Here is a 12,170-nt window from a genome sequence, read left to right as displayed (position 1 = left end):
CTTTTGTACCTATTAAAAGTGAAAAGCGATAAATCTCTCGACTTACTGGAGACCTCCTCAAAGCGTCAAGTGCGTTATGATATAGTATATGTATACTTGTACATACAGTGTCCTCTTTCTTTTCCCACATTGACGACCGGATCTATGACATATTTTAACATTACGCTAGATGGGTAAGAGGAACGCTCAGGCTCAACTATTTCTTAAGATTAAAATAAGTGAAACCGAGGACAAGTTTTTTTTTAAATGGATGTAAATTATATATTTGAGTGTCATGGACAGGATTAATTATAGAACACGTGCGTAACATCCGTTACAGCTTGACCGAAAATTTAAAATTTCACTTAAAGACAGTGCCTTTGCAATAGATGAATTCTCTATCGTTATCGCTGGTGTAGATCTAACAGTTTTTTCTATATCTTCTACCCTCACCCGGCCCATTGCGTCGTGATGTGATTGTGAGATGTTTTCGCTGTTTCTTCTCTTCTACACTTCTTCGTTGAGCGTTTCGAGGCCGAACTGGCCCGAGAACGTGACGCTGACAGAATTACGTCGGGGTCCTGCTATACGACTGTTGCCGTGTAGCGCGAGAGTAGTTCAAACCCCTCGGTCCTATAGCTCGCCATAAATATCGGCCGTGACGTTTGGGGGAAAAAAAGAATATGCCAGTTAGGAACTATGGATGACCTCCGTTTACGAAACGGCAGCTCTAGCAACGGTAGGCGAGTTACTGGTCGCTTCTTGCATCTCTTGTCGTAGCAATGAACTCGTGTAACGATAAATACTTGAATTTCGTCGACAAAATATCACGTTGGTTCAACTGCGCGCCTCAACCATTCGAGTCGACTGGAGAAATTTAATTCAACGCGTCTCTTGGACCTTCAATCGAACTTACTTCGAATGATAGACTTCGTTGAAAAGGCGCGGTGTTGTTTTCGAGCTACCGCGCGGCTCGTAGGCCGTACATCCTCGGTTGAGGATCATCGTTGAATAAGCGACAATTTGTATGACAATTCCTCTCGATGGTCCGGTGCATTGTGCCGGCATGTGAAAGTATGAACGTGGGCACGATGTATCCCATCGTGTGCTCGTTGTCTCTTTACCTTCGCTCGTTCTCTCCTTCTCCCTTCCCACTTTCGATCTTTCTCTTTCGGAACCGCGAGTGGACAAACAGCCTTACAAAGTATGAAAGGAGCCGAGAGAAAGAACGATGAAACGCGATGCAAGGAGAACGGAAAAGGATGAAGATGAAAGGAAAGGGGGAATGTGAAAAGGAAGATAGCTAAATAAGGGAGGAAGAAGGAACGAGCGAAAGAAAGCCAGAGAGAGGAGTTGGCGAAATAAAGAGGAAGAGTGAAAGGGGCGGGAAGAAAGAGGGAGAATGTGGTTACTCGAGAGATCACGATCCTTGGAGCAAAAGCAAAGGTCGATCCGTGCTGCAACGTGCAGCACGACCGTACCACTACGGTAGGAACGAACGTTTATTAGAAGCGGAGGAAGCGCCTCTGTGACAAATGGCGTGGTTTCATTGTTGCACGACGACCCTCGGGCCCTCCGACAGGGCCACACGGGGCCCCTGCGCGACGTCATAAATCTGACCAACGTTGACGGATAGAAATCAGGACGGACAGTGGCGCGGTTTTCACGGTTAGACGAGACGAAAAGAATGTGGGAGTCATGCGAGACTTTTGGCCTGCCGCTGATGCCGGGGCCAAAGTGAGTCACGCGTTACGCTCTATAAAGCCAATTGATAATTGTTACTCCTCTTTGTATAGCGCATCGACTGAACTCCGACAGTCGTCGGATTTATTTCGTTGCACCCTGAAATTACATTTCCTTTTCTGATATTCTTATTTCCGTAGTACACATTCTCTTCTCAATGTTAACTTCGTGAAACGGCTCAATCTCGAAAGGAGAAACTGGAATAAATTAATTTAGGCGCGAATAAAAAACAAGGAGCGAAACGGAATGGCGAAACAAAGGAAAGGTTCGTTAAGCGGCGATCGGGCACAGGTCTGTCAATCGATCCGAGTCCTCGAAGAAACGAAGGGACCCCAAGATGGCTGCCCGAGAACGTACACGCGGGCCCCCGCTTCACCAGCATCAGCGACTTAGCATAAATCACTCCCGCTCCGTTCCGTTCGTTCTCCTGCTCGCTCGGTCGGCCGATATCTCGCTGCAGAAACGCGACCGCACCGCACCGCGAGCGCGAGCCCCTCATCATTTTCTTTTTCTCATCGTTTCATCGTTGACTTTTCGTGATCGAGGGTTTGTCGCCGATGATTTACCTAAACCGAACAATATGCACGCCTACACAAATGTGTATTCTAGCTACAGTAAAAAAAGAGCAACGCGCGAGGGTAAAGCCGGAGGGACATTTGGCGACAGGCTCGTTATGAACCGAGTTTGGATGTCCCCGAGACGAGACCAAAAAAAAATAACTCGTGTTGTGTATCCTTCTCCATGTTCATTCGTAGGAAGATAGTTCAGTTTGTTCTGGGGCTAGCTCGCTACATACGACCTCGATATTACGATCTAAAGAAATTCAAGGAATAAGAGAGAGAAAAGAGGACAAAAGTGCGCTACAAGAAAGAGAGGAGAGGAAAGATTTGCAAGAGATTCGGCGAACAGAGCAAACGGACAGGTCGCTTATTTATGGCAGCCATACTTCAGATATATGAACTGGTTCCCGTCGAAAGTTTGGGACGTCGCGTCTTTCCAGTTCAAAATGTATAGAGACGCGTCCCGGCGTTCGCCTTCACCAACAAGATTTGCGAGGGGTCATCCTCGCCGCGATATCATGCGAGCTTAATTCTTTATCCGAACCCATTGGATGGACAGTGCCGATCGTTTCGGCAAACAGACTGTGCCAATTTTTGTAAACTTTTAAATAGCACCGACTTGGACCGTTTGTTCGTTTCGGGGGACGTATTCAACGTTTGACGAGGACGGAGAAAAGTCGCGTTTTCGCGCGGCCTTAGAGACGAAGCAGCGTGAAAGAGAGCTAAACAGGAACAGGAGGGATCGGAGGGACGCCGGGAACGTAGTATGTATTGGGGAGAAGAGAGGCGATGGAGTAGATAAATAGATGGATGGGCAATATTATAACTCACCGGCTGTCATCCTGTACGGCGAGTCAGGCTGCTAATCAGACCCTGGCTCGCTCTCGCCCCTCGACCGACCCTTCACGAAAAATGGATTTATTGCCGTTCGCTTCGACTTCGGCACGCTATCGAGCTCTCTGATCCATAGAATGTAACCATAGTCGTCGTACTATTCGCGTCTGGGCTTCTTCACATCGAGCCTGGCCCCTTACGGCCTTTCCCCCCCCCCCTCTTTTCACTACTCAAATTTTCGTTCCACGCTCGCATCCTCTTCGGATTTTCGTTGAAACTTGTAGTTAAAGGAATAAGATAAGAGCCGGTGAAACGGTCAATCATCGATTTACGACCAATGGATTCGCAATTCCGCGTATGGGCAGTAGGGATCTCGGTGGGCACGGCCAAGAAACTAAGAAACGACGACGCGACGTCGTGGGGAGGGCTCAGGTGAGGACCGATGCATCAAGCAGACGGTGACACTCGCCTTTGCACGGCGTGCATAGATCATGTCGACCTCGTTGCCGTCGGACGACGCGGTGCTCCGCGACGGAGAGACGAGGGAAAGATCTAAAGCTTGGAGGGGTACGACCCTACCCCTCCCCCCTTGCTCCTTACGTTTTACTGGCTTTGCTCTTTCTCGCGCTCGTTGCTCGTTGCGCGTTCGCGGAGAGCACAGATGTACGGGCCGAACGAGATAGACGCGAGGAAGAGAGCGAGTGAAACGGAGTCTGAGATCCCTGCTCGAGAATATGTACGTGCATGTACGCGCACGTAAGCGTGCGATCGTATTCGTGCCTGTACGTGCGCGCGTGTGTTTTTTCAACGAGATTTATTACCGAACTCCTAATGCTTCGGGGCACGAGGAGAGGGTGCTGCCGTTCTTCCCACCCATCGACTGCCGTCCCCCTCCCCATCCCCCCCGTCCCACTGCCGCTGCCGTCGCCAACGTCGTCGCCGTCGTCGCCCTCGACGTCATCGTAGTCGTCGTCGTCGGTCTTGCCTTCCCTTGCCTTGCCGGCACATCGTACTTACCTTCTCGTCGCGCGGTCCGTCTTCGCGCGCTGCCTAATCCCCGGCTGCCATGCTATTACAAGTTGATTTACATTCCTGCGTTAACAAGGGCCAGCGGAGCACGGATTGAATTCGGTGCTCCGCGACTTGCCGCTTTAGCTACTTGGGTCGCTTATGGTCGTGTACCCGACTCGAGAAATGGTGATACTTGGAAGGTAGCGGACCCGGCAAAAGATTCGCGGTTTACACGCTCCGGTGTACACACGTGTGATGCGGTTACACGTACGCCATCCGGAACGAGCGCGGTCCAAGTTTAATCCGTGAGCCTAGGATACGGAGGAACTTCGGCTAGCGAGCAAACCTCTGAGACGAAAGGGTGTGTACGGACTCCCGTTACACGGAGAGCAATAAATGTCATCGCCGAGGTATTTACGGCTACAAACAGTATCGTAAGCGTGTAATAAATCATTATTAAGCAAATCGTATTACCGTTTATAAATTTTACTCTTAAGGAAGGCAACTTTAACGAGATCGTCACGAGGGATTACGTAATTTCGACCGCGGTACCACGTCATCGTGACTCTTTCGATCTCGGGTAGCAGGTTTCTCACCTAGAAATAGCTATTCTCTCCATCAACGAGACGACGGCGACGACGTCGACTGAAAGTTGAAAGCTTTCAACTCGAGTCCGCGGAGTCTGTCCCGTTCTCTCCCTCACTCTGCACCTCCTTAATCCCTCGTTGTTCACCAACGTATCCGCGTTGCGCTTCTCGTCGACGGACGAGAGCGCCTTCGAGGAATCACGCGACGCCAGCACTGATACGCGAAAGAAAATTATTGGCCAAGTCTCGTGCTTAGCGAGAAAATTACCGGCTACCGGAAATGTTCGCGCGGGAAGATGAAACGCGTACGAAGGGAGGAACAAGTAGAAGAATCAGAAATTATACTCGCCCATAGGAGTAAACAGAAAGGTCGAAGAAAACGGCATGCACCAGTAAACGCGCGAAGATGTAGAAGCAAAAAAAAAGACTAACAGTGTCCACGTAGAGGATGGTCGGATTAAAGGGATAGAAAGGGGTGCAGAAAGAGCGAGACGAGGAGCTAGGGGAAAAAAGGGGGATGAGCGCGAGAGGAATCGGGGGTGGAAGAACGGAAAGACACGGAGAAGAAGTCGCGAGACCAAGGAAGAGAGTTTACTCCGTGAAACGGGGAAGAGTGGGATGGGGGCGTGGGTGGAATGAGGCGCAAGTGGGGAGAGAAATACATCGGGCCGGTGCGTGACGGCGGTGGGGATAGGTCAGGGCCGCGGGCCGAGGGGTATGGGCGCTGTAGGGCGGCCGAGGGGCCAGACGGGGAAAGATAGTCCGGTTGGCGCGGGGCTTGGAACGGGACAGAGAGACCTACAGAGTGCAAGAGATCAAAAGATGGAGCGAGAGAAAAAGAGAGAGCGAGGACGGCGGGAGAGACGTGCGACATTGGAGCGGCAAGGAGAGAGAAGATCGGTGAACGTGGTCAGGGGTAAGGGGATGTTATAGGGGAAGGTGAGGTAGGGGTTGGCTCGTCGGCGTCGGCGGTGACGCGAGGTGGAGGGGGCAGAGGTGGGGAAGATGACCGCGGAGCCGTCAGTGCGCCACGTGCTGTCGTCGTGGGAGGGTCTTTACTTTCGCTCCGTTCCGTCGGCGAGTCATGCAGGTTACCGCGGAATCGTGACTCGTCCGCTAGATTTAAGGTGCTCGCTTGTCGATAGTGTCCACGTTGTCCGGTGAGGCTGGATTAATCTGTTCGTGGTTAAATTGCAATGACGCGAAATTACGGTTGCGGGTGATAGACGCGCGCGCGATTGCCAAAGAAAGAAGAACGGTTCCGTACCGGAGCAGTGACAGACGATTCTGAGATTGCCGTGTCAGTTGAGTGAGTGGTGCGTCTTTATTGTCTTTGCCTTGGTGGAAGATTCGTGAGAATGACGCGGTGATATGGTGTCGAGGGAGTCACGGAGGACACGCGAGTCCCGATGCTCGTCGTCCACGCGCAGGGTTGCTTTGGTCGCACTCGTGACGAGGATAATCGCTCCTGACGTAGCCACGGAGCCGAGAACTCATCGGGACTGACGTTTCCTGCGCACTGGAACCACTACTTCACGGTGAGTCCGTTTTCTAAGCATCCACGATCGACATGACGTAGTCGGCCTCTCTTCTTTTCGCGGCTTAACGAGCTTCCGTTTTCGAAGTCTCCAACCCCTTCGTGTCACACCGGTAGTGGAAAAAATGGAGTTAATACTTTCTACTGTGACATTCTGCAATCGGCGGGTACGAGCAAAAAGCGTGACAACCACAGTTGATTCCTTTCTGCTGTTAAGTGTGGCGTGATTCACGTGAACATTGACTGCGACCTGTACGTCTTGGCGCGCGAAATATTTTTCACGATCCTGTTTCGCTTCCAAGTTTCGCTTCTTGTCTTCTTCGACGAAGCGTTCGTCATGAATGGATTTTCTTCACTGATCAAAAGTGATGAATTGCGTGACATCGCGTTTCTCTTTTGTATTTTGGTCTTTACACGTTCTGATTCCTGCTCTTCTTCATTCCCTGTTTAGTGTTTGCCTTTCTTCTTTCTACAACTGTCCCTATCTCGTTTTCTCACTTGCACCGTGTCAACCGCACGCACACACGTACACGTGTGTACACACGATCACGTTTTCACGCGATATTATCCACAATCAAGCATTCATATTTCTACAATGCATTCCCTTTCTCACAGCATGTGTACCAATTGGCACACGACTCCATTCTTTCTCGCACACTAATTTATGAAAGTACCAAATGGCTCTTGTGTCATCGGCAAGATCGTACTTGCTCGTTTTTCGTCGTATCTTGACAAGCGCGTTTCGAAATCGATGAGACGTCGGTGCTCGCCGCGAGGAAAAGATTGAGACGACTAGCAGAAGGGGATCGGCCCGTCACTGGTCAGACCAGTCAGTAACGACGAACTCGATCGTGACGTTCGCGCGATGCAATGGTTACATTTCGCGACAAACGTGCCATCGTTTATTCGCCGCGGTGCTCGACGCGTTGCCACGTGGCACGCACCGTGATTTGCAACGGAGATAACTGTCGACGCATATAGCATTCCTCACCGCGATCGTCTAGGGCTGCGGCTCACGATAATCGTCCGCGTAAGGCAAAACGTTCCTGGTATTTCTACCCGTTAGATTTACGTAGAGAATCCGATATGACACAATCTTCTGTGTACACTGACAATGAGCTGTCGCCGCGTGCGACGTCTAATTGTCGCCTAATTAATAGGAGTGTAGAACCGTGGAAGGGATGAATGATGACTAAACGATCCGTTCCGCTGTTTCTTATCTGGCCAGACGATGGAATTGAATTCCGCATTGAACTGATTACGACAAGAATCGACCGCTCATAAATACGTATTCACATATTCCCGATCAATCCGTACAGTTAAAATTCACCGACCTGAAACCGGACAAAAGTGACGTCATTGGAAGCGATTAAATCCGTCCTGTCACCGTGAGACGCTTTCGACACGGACAGGATTGGTCGAGCGAGTCGGTGAAAAAGAGCGAACCACGGTTATAAGGTGTTTATTTTATCGTACATTTCCGAATTCGGGACCGGGGTTCTTATTACCTCGTCGCGTTTCGCGGTTGAGACAGCTTTTTGCATTTTTTAGTGGATGCCAATTACGGATCCGTGAATACTTACGTTTGACATGTGAGTGACACGATTGACGTCATCGTGTTTGGAAAAACCCGCGCGTCATTCTATAGTCCGATAAGGTAGTATGCGTCTTTACACTGCAACAGTTTCCAGCTGCTCTCAGCGGTGCACTTTTACCTACGGACAACTATTCGTGATAGTATATATAAACCTTCATCGAACGCGGATAATTTGGACGCTGAGAAGCTGTTGCATTCGTCGCGATAAACCAGTATAAATAGATGTACGTAGTAACATGGAACAAAGAAGGGAGCAGTGTTGCTCAGTCTTTAATTCATATAACGTTTGTTCTTGCATCCTCAGATGTACGTGCATCGTACCTAAATATGGCGTGTGTGTGCGTGTGTGTAACCGTATGTGTGTGAAGGCAATGCACGAGAGGCGACAAGTGTAGAGAGCGGTAAACAGGCTGGAGAGACAGTTCTCTTGTGAGGAGAGAGAATCGGGTCCGAAGTCAGCCGCGGGAACGAAGCGAGCTAGAGTTCGAGCTCCGCTGCCGCGGCGCGTCAATAGCACACACCCCCGCGATTCAGTAGCGCCTATTGAAGTCTGCGATGACGGGCCCCGTCTGTCAGCAGATCAAAGCCGAAGTAAGCTCTCTTTGTGATGCTCCGCCGGGTCGGTATTTAATTATGTATGAGATCGATATTCGGGCCTTCGGGGGCTCTCTTTCAACTTCCCAGTCTCTCGGTCTCTTGGTCTCCCCGTCTGGGTCCCTCGTTCACTCTCTTTTTACCCCGCGTGCACCGAGTAGCATGTACACACATCTACCTTCACCCACGCTACTCTCCACCTGTCCGTTTCATCCTTCCTTTTCCTCTTCGTTGTCCCTCGTTTCGTCCTTGGCATATCCTCGTTAGGAATAAACTCGAAATTATGTCAAGTACGCGTGTACGTCCCAGCTTTAGCTTCTGTTTTATGTATACGACGAGAAAGGGAAGAAAACGAAGGTGGAAATTTCTTTAAGGAAGATCTATAGATTGCTCTGATCACTCGGATTAACTTCTGTTCAGTGATCCTTCCCGCCTTTTATATATTCGTCCTGGGACGCGGGAAAGAAAAATTCGATCGCTTCACGTCCCGTCGAAGGAAGGAACGATTCGAAAGGGTTTGTTTATGGTCGTCGTATGTGCTCCCTAACACACGAAAGCAACGAAGGGGCGGCATGTAGTGTTGTGACGCACGGTGCGAAGTTTACGCGCACATTTAAATCTTGCCCGACCGTAAAGATCTCGTAAACGGCGAACGTCCATCCGTCGAAAGATACGAAGGATCTCGGGAAGAAAGGAGAGATTATTACCGGGGTAAACGAACGCGACCGAACCAGTGGCTGTAAACTGTCCGGTGGATGCTGCTACCGAAAGAATACGCGTAACGTTTCAATTAACCCCTTTCAGCTCGGTGGAGCCGAATACCAGTATGTCACTGCTGAATGGGACTCTGTATCGTAAACGTAAATTATACATTTCATAAATTACTGCAATTAATTCAGTGAAGACAAAGAATGTCCGTTTATTTCAAATAAATTCATATCGTTATTGCGTATCCACGGTCAATCAAAGCCTTTGTATGCATTACAATGTACAGTATGATTTCAATATTATACTTGTAGAATTATGATGTATATTTACATAAAAATTTATTATTTATTCTAGTGGCGTTATGGGAGTAGAAGTATTGAAGGTATAATGTACATTGTAATATACATATGTATCTGAAAATATGAATACTTACGACTGAACATAATAGTCTTCACATCTTGCACGTGTCGATTATAGACAGCATTAGTGTCGTTGGATCATGTCACTGATTCTAACTATATGTAGCCGTCATTGCTAGTAAATGTTGAACATAAACCTGAACACGTATTAGCATAGAGAGTATACATGCTCTTTCATTTTCTTATCCTGTCCTTACTGTTTTCTTACCAAATCCTCTTGGTTTTTCAAAATGAGCAAACAAAAATATAGGCGAGATTTTGATATGATAATGTAAAACGAAATTTATTGTAAATTATATAAAAATATTATTTCAATCTACTCAACGATCGCATCAAACGAATAAACGAATATCGTCTTGATCCAAAACAAAAAAAAACAACATAAAACGCGATGCCAGCGAGCGATCCGTTTCGAATATTTATTCGCCAAATTTCACAATACAAAACTCTTTGATCAAAATCATGCCACTCGATGAACGTACTATCGGTTTTATCGTGATACATACGTCATGCAAGAAACAAATTCAAAAAAAAAAAAATAGAAAAAAAAGGAAAAAAGCGTTACCCTTCGTGAACGCAAAAAAAATATTAGCCAGCCGTGATGGCGCTAATTTGCCGCGACCTGCGGCGGTTCGGTTGTTCCTGTTTCTCTTCCCCTTTTCCACCCCAGCACCGTTCTCCCTCTCCCTCTTGGTCCATCTATCTGCCTATCTGTCCGTCCGTTCGTCTCTGTCCCTCCTTTCGGCCGGCGTAACGCGCGCGGCGCCGGTTGCTCGCTCGCTTTTTCGTCCCGACAAATCCATTTCGCTCGATTTCCATTTTTACGCATCGATTGCGCGTGTGTGCAATCGCACCGCGCAACGAATGACCACGAAAGGTTATCGTTGCACTTCGAATTACGATCGATGCCTACCTTTCGTTTTGACGTTTCTGCTTCCCTCTGTTGTCCGCACGCACGTGCCACGCGTTCCAGCGAGACGAAAAACGCGGCCGCGTTTTCACCCCGGCTCGGTTGCCCGCCCACGCGAGTCATGTCACCGTCCGTCCTCGGCTCTTTGATAATTTTAAGCGTGTTAGTTAAAACCAATGATTTCTCAGACAGGATACGTTCTTTGTAATCCGCAGCTAATAATCCGTTGCCCATTGCTGTGCTCGCGGTAGCGTAAAAAAGGCCAAAGGCAGGGGAGAAGCATTGCTGCTGGTTCGACGAGTACACGTACACATATATTCAATCGGAACGAGATCCGAGTGGCAAAGGGGACTAAAGAGGCGGGCGAGGAAGAGAGAGGTTGGGGGGGGGGGAAGAGGAATGGTGTACATGGTTTTGATCGGTCGCACAGAAAATTGTATTTTCGAAATCAATTAATATCCAGAGAATAATAATACACTGGTTAATGATCGTGCAGCCATGTATAACTGACTTGCTTTCTCACTCTCTATCTCTCTCAGTCTCTCTCTCTCTCTCTCTCTCTCTCTCTCTCTCTCTCCCTCCCTCGATCTGCCCGCCTCTCTACCCTTTTCCCTTGGTTTACTCGCGATGACCCTCGGGCAACTTCGAACTGGATTCCGCACGGATTGTGACGCGTCGATTCGACCAAAGTGCGTTTGACAATTTTTAATTATCGATAACGAGTTTGACCGCGAAGATAGGTGGGCTGAAAAGCAGTGCATCGACAATCGAAAAGCCAGTCGCTGGCCGCTCGCTGGATGATACCATCATATCGTTTCCGTTGTAAGCACCGAGTTCATGAACTGCAGCACATAACACAACCGGTAGTTTGTCTCTTACAATTAGCTTTACTGCGACAACCGTAACCGTATTGGCTATCTTCTTTTTCAAATGCTTTTTATACGTAGAATTTCCCTTTTTACTGTCTTACTGCTCTTACCAACGGTATTAACGTGATCCTTTGCTTGACTGTTAGAATCGTTTCTTTTATTCCATAATGCCTGTCAGCCATTTCTTTATTGTTTCAATCTTTCACTCGTATGGTTATTTTTCTGTCATTTTATGGAACATTTCCTTGTGTCTAGAGTGAAACTTCAATTTCCTTTGTGTTACGTTCTTTGTGACTGTTCTCCACATTTAGAAATCTTTTGTAGATACAATAATATACTATCGAAAATTCGTTAATGATTTGAGATGAATTTAGACGTATAATGATGTCAATCGTTAAAGAGGTTTTCGAATTAATACCTATTAGGAGTTGTCCACAATATAATGGAATAGCCAATAGTATAAATCAAATTGAACATCTCACTATTCGTGCACTAAATATGAAGTAGTCTAATAACGTCATTCGTATTCATTGGCATGTACTTTGCAAAGAGTATCAGTTAAGGATGTATTGGCTATACAGTCAATCCCAAAAGTTAATGCACTTTAGAAACGCATTTTTTAAAAAGAAATCAGACGTCGGAAGAACATTGCTAATAATAAACAACAAAAAAAAATTTTCGATTTTTCCGAGATTTTTCCAAGGGGGTACCCCTTCAATTTCTTCCAAATTTCCGTTTTTGGCCAATAACTCCCAAACTGTTGGACATACCGAAAAATTGTATAAAACCTTTCTTGTAGAGAACGACGAGATCTACAATTTC

At 47.7% G+C, this 12,170-nt stretch overlaps 1 protein-coding gene across 5 annotated transcripts in view; it reads left to right on the top strand.

Annotated features, from left to right (window-relative positions):
• Positions 1–12,170, top strand: part of tio (zinc finger domain-containing protein tiptop) — a 72,460-nt gene that overhangs the window by 22,550 nt on the left and 37,740 nt on the right. The window contains exon 1 of one of the 5 annotated variants that reach the window (XM_018036629.2): positions 5,751–6,252. The exons of the other annotated variants lie outside the window; for them this stretch is intronic. The gene's annotated coding sequence lies outside the window, so the exon portion shown is untranslated. Of the gene's footprint in view, positions 1–5,750; positions 6,253–12,170 lie in introns of those variants that run through there. 5 annotated transcript variants of the gene reach the window in all.

This window comes from Ceratina calcarata, unplaced genomic scaffold, assembly GCF_001652005.2.
Source record: "Ceratina calcarata isolate Rehan_Ccalc_2016 unplaced genomic scaffold, ASM165200v1 scaffold151.2, whole genome shotgun sequence".
Taxonomy (NCBI): Eukaryota; Metazoa; Arthropoda; class Insecta; order Hymenoptera; family Apidae; genus Ceratina; species Ceratina calcarata.
The sequence above is the reverse complement of the archived record's forward strand: the minus strand, read 5'-3'. Positions and strand labels throughout refer to the sequence as shown.